Here is a 10,665-nt window from a genome sequence, read left to right as displayed (position 1 = left end):
TGTGGATTGTATAAGTCCTTGGAATGAATTTAGGTTCTCTGTGCTCGGGAAATGGTAGATTCCTAAGTACCTTTTGGTAAGAAGCTATGCTGCAAATCTGAAGGTACATATTCAATCCACAACCTGCTCTGTGAGACAAGGATGGGCAATCTCTTCCCATTTGATTTACTGCCTCTAAAAACCCACTAAAGGGTCAGCAACAAGTTGATTCTGACTCCATGGGATATAACAACAGGTACCTGGAAGGGAGCTCTGGCGACTTAGTGGTAAGAAGCTGTGCTGCAATCTCAAAGGCACCAAGGTTCAGATCCACCAGCTGCTTCATAGGAGAAGGATGGGCGATCTTCTGTGTGATTAAACTACCTCTGAAAACCCCCTCGAAGGTTAGCTATGGGTGAGTTCTGACTCAACAGTACACAATAACAACAACAGGTACCTGGGACAACAGGTGCCACGAGAGAAAGACATAGGCTTTGGGTGGTTATGTCTCTTTTACCTCAAAGACACTTGTTTAAAGGAGAGAATCACAGCCTGAAAATCAACCTAACATGTCACTAATATCACCCCTGGTGATTTTAATAAATAGTCAAACTAAGAAATCAGGGACCTATGTTCCTGTCTTTTGGATCATAATAAATCAATTCTTAAATCAATGTCTTCTGCACTAATTAGGAAAGGCAGCCCCAAATGTAATAAGATTAATGAGTAAATGCTCATGTTTCCTATATAATTTGTAGTATATTCTGAAAACATATTTTGAACATGTTGTTGCATATCAAACAATTCCAAACTTAACTTCAATCTTAATTTTAGTGTATGTATGTCCATTTACACATCTGTCTTCCTGTCTACACTTTTGCCCTTTGGTAGAATTCTCATAAGTCTCTCTTCCATGTTTTCTCCCATCTTCCTTATTTCTGGCTTTGTCAATAGTTGGCACTTTGCTTCTCTCCCTTGCTCTGACCTTCATTCTCTCTTCTTTCTCTGTCTTATTTTTTCATAATTACAAACACTCAAGTATGTACATAATCCTCAAGTGTAGTGAACAATGTTGAAGTTAAAGATATATTTATATGTGTGTATATATATGTATATGTATATCTATCTATCTATCTATCTATCTATCTATCTATCTATCTTTATCTAGGGCGGGTGATTAGAATTTGGCATGTATAAAACAATTTTTGTACCCAATTTCAAATGGTTTCTTCATCTAACTAAAGAATATAGAGTATTCTTCCCTTGTCTATCTCTTTTTAAATGTGTATTTTCTTAAAGACAGAAAAAAATAAGCAAGGTAATGTGACAATTCCAGCTGCATTCACAAATGTCCTTGTTTTGAGTAAAGAGTGCATATAATTTACTGTGCTTGCTATAGGACTGAAAGGAACATTGTTGAATTCCATTTAGGGACTATTCATTAATATAATAATGATTTCACAGTTATATTTAGGACACAGGACAAGAGTATTCTATTAAATAACTGATACTTTCATAACATGAATTAAAATGTTTTATTAATAAACACCTCCCTCATTTAAATGGAGATTTTTGCGGCAAATAGAATAAATAAATTTCTACATACCATCTATTTGTCATTAAGCATTTATTTCCTACTTTAATTTAGAAACATTTTTTCTTCTGTGTTCCCAATTATTTAATTACTTTCTGCTTATGACTTTGTTTTCAAATAAAACCATAGTGTTATTTTTTTAAAAATAAAACTTTAAAAAGATTTGGTTCAGTTTATATTTTCTATTTTATTTCAACCACTACACTTTATATTTTCTATTTTATTTCAGCCACTAAGATACACACAGATATGTATAGGATATTTATTATTGATGTATTTTTTATCTGATATCTTTAAGATACACGTATTGTCATATATTACTTTGCTGTATCCTAGTAAAGCATTACTATTTTGTAAAAAGCAAATACTCATCTCATTTAGCGCAGTGGCAGCCTTGAGGTACATTTTTTTTCTTCCACCACCTGAGACCTGCACTAAGCAACCATGTCCAAGGGCCCTGCGATTGGTTTTGATCTTGGCACCACCTACTCCTGTGTAGGGGTCTTCCAGCATGGGAAAGTGGAGATCACTGCAAATGATCAAGGCAACTGAACCACCCCAAGCTATATCGCATTTACCGATAGCAACAATTGATTGGCGATGCAGCAAAGAATCAAGTTGCAATAAGTCCTACTAACACAGTATTTGATGTCAAATGTCTCACTCGACGAAGATTTGACGATGCTGTGTACAGTCTGATATGAAACACTGGCCCTTCATGGTGGTGAACGATGCAGGCAGGCCCAGGGTCCAAGTAAAATATAAAGGAGAGACCAAAAGTTTCTATCCAGAGGAGGTGTCCTCTATGGGTCTCACAAAGATGAAGGAAATTGCAGACGCCTACCTTGGAAAGACTGTTACCAATGCTGTTGCCACTGTACCAGCCTACTTCAAGGACTCTCAGCACCAGGCTACCAAAGATGCTAGAACCATTCCTGGCCTCAATGTCTTCCAATCACCAATGATCCAACTGCTGCTGTTATTGCTTATGGTATAGACAAAAAGGTTGGTGCTGAAAGGAATGTGCTGATTTTTTACTTAGGAGGTGGCACTTTGATCTACCAATCCTTACTATTGAAGATGGGATATTTGGGGTCAAGTCTACCTACAGCTGGAGACATCCCCTTAGGTGGAGGAAACTTTGACAACAGAATGGTCAGCCATTTCATTGCAGAGTTCAAGTGTAAGCATAATAAAGACATCAGTGAAAACAAGAAGGCTGTCAGACCAGGAGTCTAGAGCGATGGCTACATGGTGGAGTGGACCTGGGGGAGGGTTTGTAAAATAATGAAAGAATCTTTTCTTTTACTTTTCCAAGAGGGTAATGTCTGGTGGGGGAGGAGCCTTGGGAGGGGACAAATCTACAACAATGAATGAATGGAAATCCAAAGCCTCTGTAAATTTTCACTGAAATTAATAACAAATTTAAATTAAAAAAAAAGAATTAAGTTAGAGTAAGGATGGCAATGGAACCACCTTACCTCTGTAACTTGATTTGTGCCACTATTAGAACGTCTACTCAGAATATTATTGCTTTTCAATCTTTAACTCATGCACTTTTAACTTATTAGTTAAGTATCTTCTAGGCTGCAACACTTCCATGATACATCTTCAAGGATATGAACATGTACGGCTAAGCACAAATGATAACAGTGCATCTAAATTCCAAAATCAATCTCCATAATAGTCTATGTGTTTCCTACTGCCAAGGGGGCCCTTTGGAGTAGTGAGAGAAGACATTCACCCTGAAACCCACAGCGTCCCTTTTCAGCAGGAAGTAGCTAAGAGAATACGCCATCGCCTTTTCCTTATGAATCAGGGTGAAGTCTCTCTCAGGGAGGAGTGATAGGGAATGGCAAGGGACACACTGACAAAGGAGATTAATCAGAACTGGCTTTGACAAGCACTGTGGCAATTGGACAATTAAAGCAGACATGGGGGGGGGAAGAAGAACGAACTTGGAATGAGGGTGGAGAAAACAGTGCAACAATGAATGAATGAAAACCCAAAATCTCTGTAAATGTTCATTAAAACTAATAAAATTTAATAAAAAAAAAACACAAGAAGGCTGACAGACGCCTCTGCCCTGCTTGTGAGCATGCAAAGCACACACTTTCTTCCAACACCCATGCCAGTATTGAGATAGATTATCTGTAAGAGGGAATCAACTTCTATACTTCCATTACCAGAGCCCACTTTGAAGAACTGAATGCTGATCTTTTCCATGGCACTCTGGACCCTGTGGAGAAAGCCCTGAGGGATGCCAAGCTAGACAAGTTCATGATATTGTCCTGATGGATGGTTCTACCAGAATTCCCAAGATTTAGAAGCTTCTTCAGGATTTCTTCAATGGAAAGGAGTTGAACAAGAGCATCAACCCAGATGAGGATGTTGTTTATGGTGCAGCTGTCCAGGCGGCCATTCTCTCTGGAGACCAGTCTGAAAATATTGAAGATTTGCTGCTCCTGGATGTCACTCCATTTTCTTTTGGTACTGAAACTGCTGGTGGAGTCATGACTGTCCTCATCCAGTAGAATACTACCATTCCTACCAAGCAGACGCAGACCTTCACAACCTACTCTGACAACCAGCCTGGTGTACTAATTCAGGTCTACGAAGGTGAGCGTGCCATGACCAAAGATAACAACCTGCTTGGCAAGTTTGAACTCACTGGGATACCACCTGCACCTCATTGTGTTCCTCAGATTGAAGTCACATTTGATATTGGTGCCAATGGTATCCTTAATGTTTCTGCTGTTGACAAGAGCACAGGGAAAGAAAACAAGACTACCATCACCAATGATAAGGGCCCTTTGAGTAAGGAAGACATTGAATGAATGGTCCAGGAGGCTGAGAAGTACAAAGCTGAAGATGAGAAGCAAAGAGATAAGTTGTCTTCTAAGAATTCCCTTGAGTCTTACGCATTTAATATGAAAGCAACAGTTGAAGATGAAAAGTTTCAAGGCAAGCTCAATGACGAGGACAAGCAGAAGATCCTTGGCAAGTACAACGAAATTATTAACTGGCTTGATAAGAATCAGACTGCAGAAAAGAAGGAATTTGAGCATCAGCAGAAGGAACTAGAGAAGGTCTGCAACCCCATCATCACCAAGCTGTACCAGAGTGCTGGAGGCATGCCTGGAGGCATGCCGGACGACTTCCTATTGATGGGGCTCCTCCTGGTGGTGCCTCTTCTGGACCCACAATTAAAGAGGTTGACGAAACCAATCTGCATACTGTAGTATTCATTGTCCCACAGTTAAATTTTGAAGGACCCAAATTTGTAGCACGCTGCAGTTGAAAAGTGTAAACTGCTAGACTATTTCTGGGCATTCTCAATACTTGAATATGGAATGTGCATAGGGAAAGGAATTAGCATTGCACTTTATTATTACTGTATTGTAAGTGGAAAATGCAATGTTTTAAATAAAGATCTATTTAAAATTGATACCATAAAAAAAAGGTAAATGATCACTTTGGAATTTTAGCATTATTTCAACAAATATCTACACTGAATACTTCATAAATATCTTGGTCAAATTTTATTCTTATCAGAAAGCTTAGGGGGCAAGAAAGAACAAAAGACAGTATGAGAAAGAAATTAACAATTTTTGAAAGAAAATTATTTTGTGATGAATATTAGAAGGTTTCCCCACCTTACTGCTTGACACAACTAGAATACAATTTTGTGAATGTTTGTAAAGTGGAAAATTCTTTGTAAAAAATTTATCTTTTTTAGATTATAACTTCTAGAAATCAATCTTACTGAAATATAACAGTTCCATGACTTTGCTAGATTTAAATTCCACAAGCTTCAAGGCTTTCCTGAGGAGGGAAGAGGAGAAATCATATCTAAAATTAGAGGGTGGCACAAACTTCACATTCACAAAAGGCAATTACAAGGTAAATTTCTGAACTTCCTTTTCAATTCAAATGAACCTGTAGACTCTGTTTTCTTTTTTTGCCTCTTTTTAAACAAGAGGGTATTATTTCCCATATTTCATTCACCCAGTATACAATTTAACATAATTTTCATGGCTAATGTCTCTATACCTTGATTTACCACAGAAAATATAATAGTGTATAGATCTGCTCTACAACTTACTTTGTGAGCCCCCAAAAATACTTGAATAAATGCTTTCAAAGCTAAGCCAGCTGCTTGTCAATTAAGTGAGGTTTTTTATTGGCTCCCTGGTCCTTTCTCAGCACAGATTTTCTTCATTAAAGTCCACCCCTCCCCACAGACACATACTCTTTTTCCTGTTTCTGAACATGCTTTTGTTAAAGGAGAATCTAGAAGAGCAAGCAATTACACAAGTCTGATTGGCATTCTTTTAAATATTTAACCTTTTGGACATTAGGACATAGAGTAGAAAAACAAAAGAGCTTCAATTCTCTATTTGAATTCTAAGATAAAATGTACCAATTACTAGTTATCCAAATAAAGAATTTGATATACAGCACGTCCTGCAGGTATAATATAGACATTTAACATGTAGCTGTGTAGCCATGACATCATGCCATGTACATTTCATGAAATGTTTCCAATCACTTATGAGGAAAACAACTATTTAAGAAAAACAAAAGTTTGAGGTCCTACTATTTTCCTTTTTTTCTCATAATTACAAAAAGGCAATGGAAATGGTTAATGAGTATCCTAATATCATACATTTAACAAATGCATTACAGTGAATGTGTAGCATGAATTCTTCTATAAATTAACTGATATTTCTAATAAAGCTGTATGTAGCAGGAAGATTACGTGCATCTAAACACTAGCATCTACAGAGGGACACACAACAGTGTGGTTCTTTTTTATTCACCCATTAATTCTAGTTGGTTGATTCTATAGAATAAATTTGGATCAGGGTTGGAGAGAAAGACTGTTGTCAAGAATTATAGTACTCCCTAAGATGAAAGAAATAAGCAAGTTCAGAAATCAATCAAGGAAAACACCATTGGCTACACAGCATAAACTCCACGGAGTAATTTTATTAACTAGTGTATTTCATAAACTCTCTCTACAGTTTTTCTCTTCATTTTCAGCAGCATTTTGTAGCAAGAAACCAACCATTTTTTTATTTGGCTATTTTAAAAAGACTGCATCTCCTTTAATTAGGAGGTTTTACATTTTAAGTCCTGGAAAGGAATTCCATTCATTCTCTTCTTTCTCCCTATTCCTTCTACCTTTGAACCTTTCCCAAGTAAGAATGAACCTTATTTGCATAAAGTTAGTCTAGCATAAAATTATTCTTTATGAAGAAGAATAAGAGGAGGGCCTGAGATAAATCAGTACTGATCACTCTGGCTAGTTATTAGAGTAGAGCACCCACACACCAGTCCCAGAACTTTGCACCACCAGATGTTGTAACATATTTGCACAATGAACACACTTACAGCTTGGTTTTCAAGTGGAGATATTTAAATATGTGATGGTTGAGACATCATGTTTTGTTTAGCAAGACTTCCATGAAAGCAATGCTTTCTAAAAGCAATCTTCACGTTGTGTGAGTATGGATCTGCCTTTTTATTAATGGAGAGGGGGAACAAATCAAGGCCTCTTCCTGGAAAGGAAACACTCACAGAGGTTAATCAACTCTCTTGTATAAAACAGCAGAATGCGATGGTATATCTTAAGAAATGGCAACAACTACATCAAGGAAATTCTGTGTATTTTGTAAGCTATGAGTCATAAAAACAGTCTGGAAAAGAGTATTGCTTTTTCTCCTCACAGTTTTACTATGTGAGTTGTTGTGGTGAAATGTTGTCTACCTTAATAAAAGTAAACAGTATTATTTACTGTGCGCACCTGCGAGCTGGGAAGATCCATATTGATTATTATATAACTGCTTTGCACCTCAGTAATATATACAGTGTTCCAGTAGTGCCAAAGTAAATGTGAGCAATCATTTTTATTACCTTGAATTGTTTTATAGATTTCGATGTGTTAGATTTGCCACCAAACCTATTGCTTTTTATGTAAAGGTTGCGAAGTTATCAGTAACATTTTATCCTTTCAGGTAAATTTAAAGATTTCACCTCTTCAATTTTACTGATTGCTGTATTGAGGTTCTTCGGGGACAAATTGAGGCTATTTTATTAAAATGATTTCTTATTTTAAGTAATCACATATCTTGAAAATTCATGAAACCCACTAAAGACAGAATTTCTCTATTTCTTATCTTTATTTCAAGTTTCAAATAGCATCCTTGTTATTTAATACTAGAAGACTCACATCAATTGTATACATAAAAACATTTGTATGTCTTAGTTTGTATTGCAAGTAATTTTATTGTAAAAGATAAAACAACATACACTGATGTAGTAGATTTCCACAGAAAATTCAATAAGAATTATGAATAATTGAACTTAGTAAGATATATCTTTTCATTTGCTTAATTCCAGATTTCTATTGTTTTCTTTCAAGCAAGGGATGTTTAAGAATAAGGGAACTATGAAAAGACTGGCATTTAAAAAAGCAACCAACAAAACAACATGAAACCAAAAAACAAAAATACATTCAAACTTTCTCCTGCCCAGGGTTTAGTTCAATATGTCAAGGCCTTTGTTCTCTGAGATGAAGGACACCAAGTAGAATCATAAAGCATGATTGAAATCTTCTCGGTGTGACTCCATTGTCAGCATTTCCCTTGGCTGCCTTAGCCCCTTGACACACTGGCTGAGCAGAAGTGGCTATGACTCCAAGTCTCACTCTTTTTCTTCCCTGTCTCTACTCAGAACAAGTTCTAGAATAACAAAGCAGCCCTTATTATCTAACATAAAGCACATGAAATCCCTCCCTAGATTTTTGATCAACATATTGCTTTTGGAGCATCAAGTGAGGGGCGAGGCCCTGCTGTGACACTTCACAGCAGCTGTGGGTGTAGGAAATACCTGAACTTCACCAGGGAAACTGTTACCTGTTTGGCAGCAAGGCAGTGCTGCCAAGATAAACTGCAATACCAATTTTAGTAGCCAAACCATCAACTTGGGTAGACTTTATATGGAATATTCCATTTGGAATTATTTTACTTCACCTGATGCTTTCACAACACATTCTCACATTCATTTCATACCCAAAATACTGCCTGCCCTTCAGTAAACTTCCAGGTGTTTTATTGACAATAGCTTTATAAAGATTTTTTATATAAATAACATAGTTTTCTACATATCTTGGAAGTAGCTTTATTAAAAGCACACAATTTTTTTAATGGTGATATTTAGTAAGAAATATAATTTTTAATTTTATATGATTTCTCCCCAAATCATACAAGTTGAATTACAAATACTAATAGAATGTAATATGGGAAGTTTTCACAGATGGTAAATATCTTTACAAAGGCAAATTTGTCTGTTGGTGTAATTCATTCATTTTACCAATATCTAAAATAGATTAAAAAAACCCATACTGTTTAGGACATTTCTTTTTCATCTCAAATTAAAAGAAAACTGACTTTATAGATACCATTTCATTAAAATAAAGAACATTATGTAAAAACACATAGTATGCAAGAGAAAGAGACATAAAACATCATAGACTTAAATCCTCATCAGATAAACATTTCTTTCATTGGTTTTATATCTTAGCTATATCATAAAATTTTTTAGGCTACTAGACTCCAAATATTTTCATTATCTTCAAGCTCTCAATTGAATTTCCTTAGATAGGTGCTTTTTTTTTGGAGGGGTGTGAAAATTGCTCCATAATCTCCCTCTCAGGACCTGGATAGCACATGCTAGGCTAGTGAAAGAGTTGGGGTGGGATCTTCATACAGAATCAGTGAAAAATTATGACACATCTTGCTTTGCCTGTGATACAACACTAAAAAAAAAGTCAATGTGATTCATTTTCTCCACCTACTATATATTCTGAATATTTTCTACTCATTAATAAACTAAAATTTATGGTCCCCAAATTCCAGATGCTATCTTCATTTACTTTCGCACATATAAACAGAATTCCTTTGGCCAACTAGGCTTTTCAGTGTCAGTGAAAAACATTCAGTAAGCCAATGTTCATTCCTTAAGACAGCTGAAAACACTATGGCTTGGATGAGAGAAATCTTAGACTTCAAAGTGACATCCTTGCTCTTTAGAAATTTAAAATTATCCTAAATAAAAAATATGTTTGTACTCTTAAAAAGAATATCAATTTTTCCGGAGAGAATGAAAGGATAAGTCACACTTAGAGAATATATTTGCAAAATTCATATATCTAATAAAGAATTGCAACAAAAATACAAAAAAAAAGAACTCTTAAAACTCAACAGTAAGGAAACAAGCAATTCAATTTTAAAATAGGCAAAAGTCTGCAGATGACATCTCTCCAAAGAAAATATATAGATGACAAATAAATGTATGGAGGAAAAAAAACACTGAAAAAATATATGTTGGATGCAATACATCATTTGATTTACTGATGGCTCCTTCCATAAATGGCTTTTCCATTTACCATTATCTTACTTATTGGTTTAGTCTTGTGGATTTTTGTTCTCCAGAGGTTGAGGTGTAATCTATACTTAAGGCTATAGTTTTTAAACTTCATCAAGAAGTGCTTCAGTTCTTCATATTGTGCAAACAAGGTTGTGTCATCTGTCTGGTGTTGTGTCTTCCTTTAATTCTTAAGCCACATTAATTTTCACATAGTTAAGCTACCTGGATTATTTGCTCAGTAGACAGATTTAATAGATATGGTAAAAGAAAACAACCCTGACACATACCTTTTCTGATTTTAAAGCATGTGCTATATTCTTATCCTGTTCTAACAACTGCCTTTCAGTCTATATAAAGGTTCCGCATGAACACAATTAAATATTTGGAAATGCTCTTTCTTATAAAAGTTATTAATAATTCGTTTTAATCACACTGTGGAATATCTTTTCATGGTCTACCAAATGCAAGTAGACACCTTTCTAGTATTCTTTTGGCCAAGATCTAACTGATAACAACCATGACATCGCTAGTTCTACATTTTCTTTTGCATCCAGTTTGAATTTCCAGGACTTCTCACACTATATAGCTGGGTACATATTGTCCTATTAACCTTAAGTTTATCAGTCAAAATCCACCATCAGCTTTAAGGGAGAAAATTA

General features: G+C 35.6%; 1 pseudogene; it reads left to right on the top strand.

Annotated features, from left to right (window-relative positions):
• Window positions 1-2,273: 2,273 nt before the first annotated feature.
• LOC102863821 lies at window positions 2,274-4,874 on the top strand (annotated as a pseudogene).
• Window positions 4,875-10,665: the final 5,791 nt, after the last annotated feature.

This window comes from Elephantulus edwardii, unplaced genomic scaffold (assembly GCF_000299155.1).
Source record: "Elephantulus edwardii isolate Elephantulus edwardi_28Jun2011 unplaced genomic scaffold, EleEdw1.0 scaffold00147, whole genome shotgun sequence".
In the NCBI taxonomy this organism is placed as follows: domain Eukaryota; kingdom Metazoa; phylum Chordata; class Mammalia; order Macroscelidea; family Macroscelididae; genus Elephantulus; species Elephantulus edwardii.
This window is presented reverse-complemented; position numbering and strand designations above follow the sequence as displayed.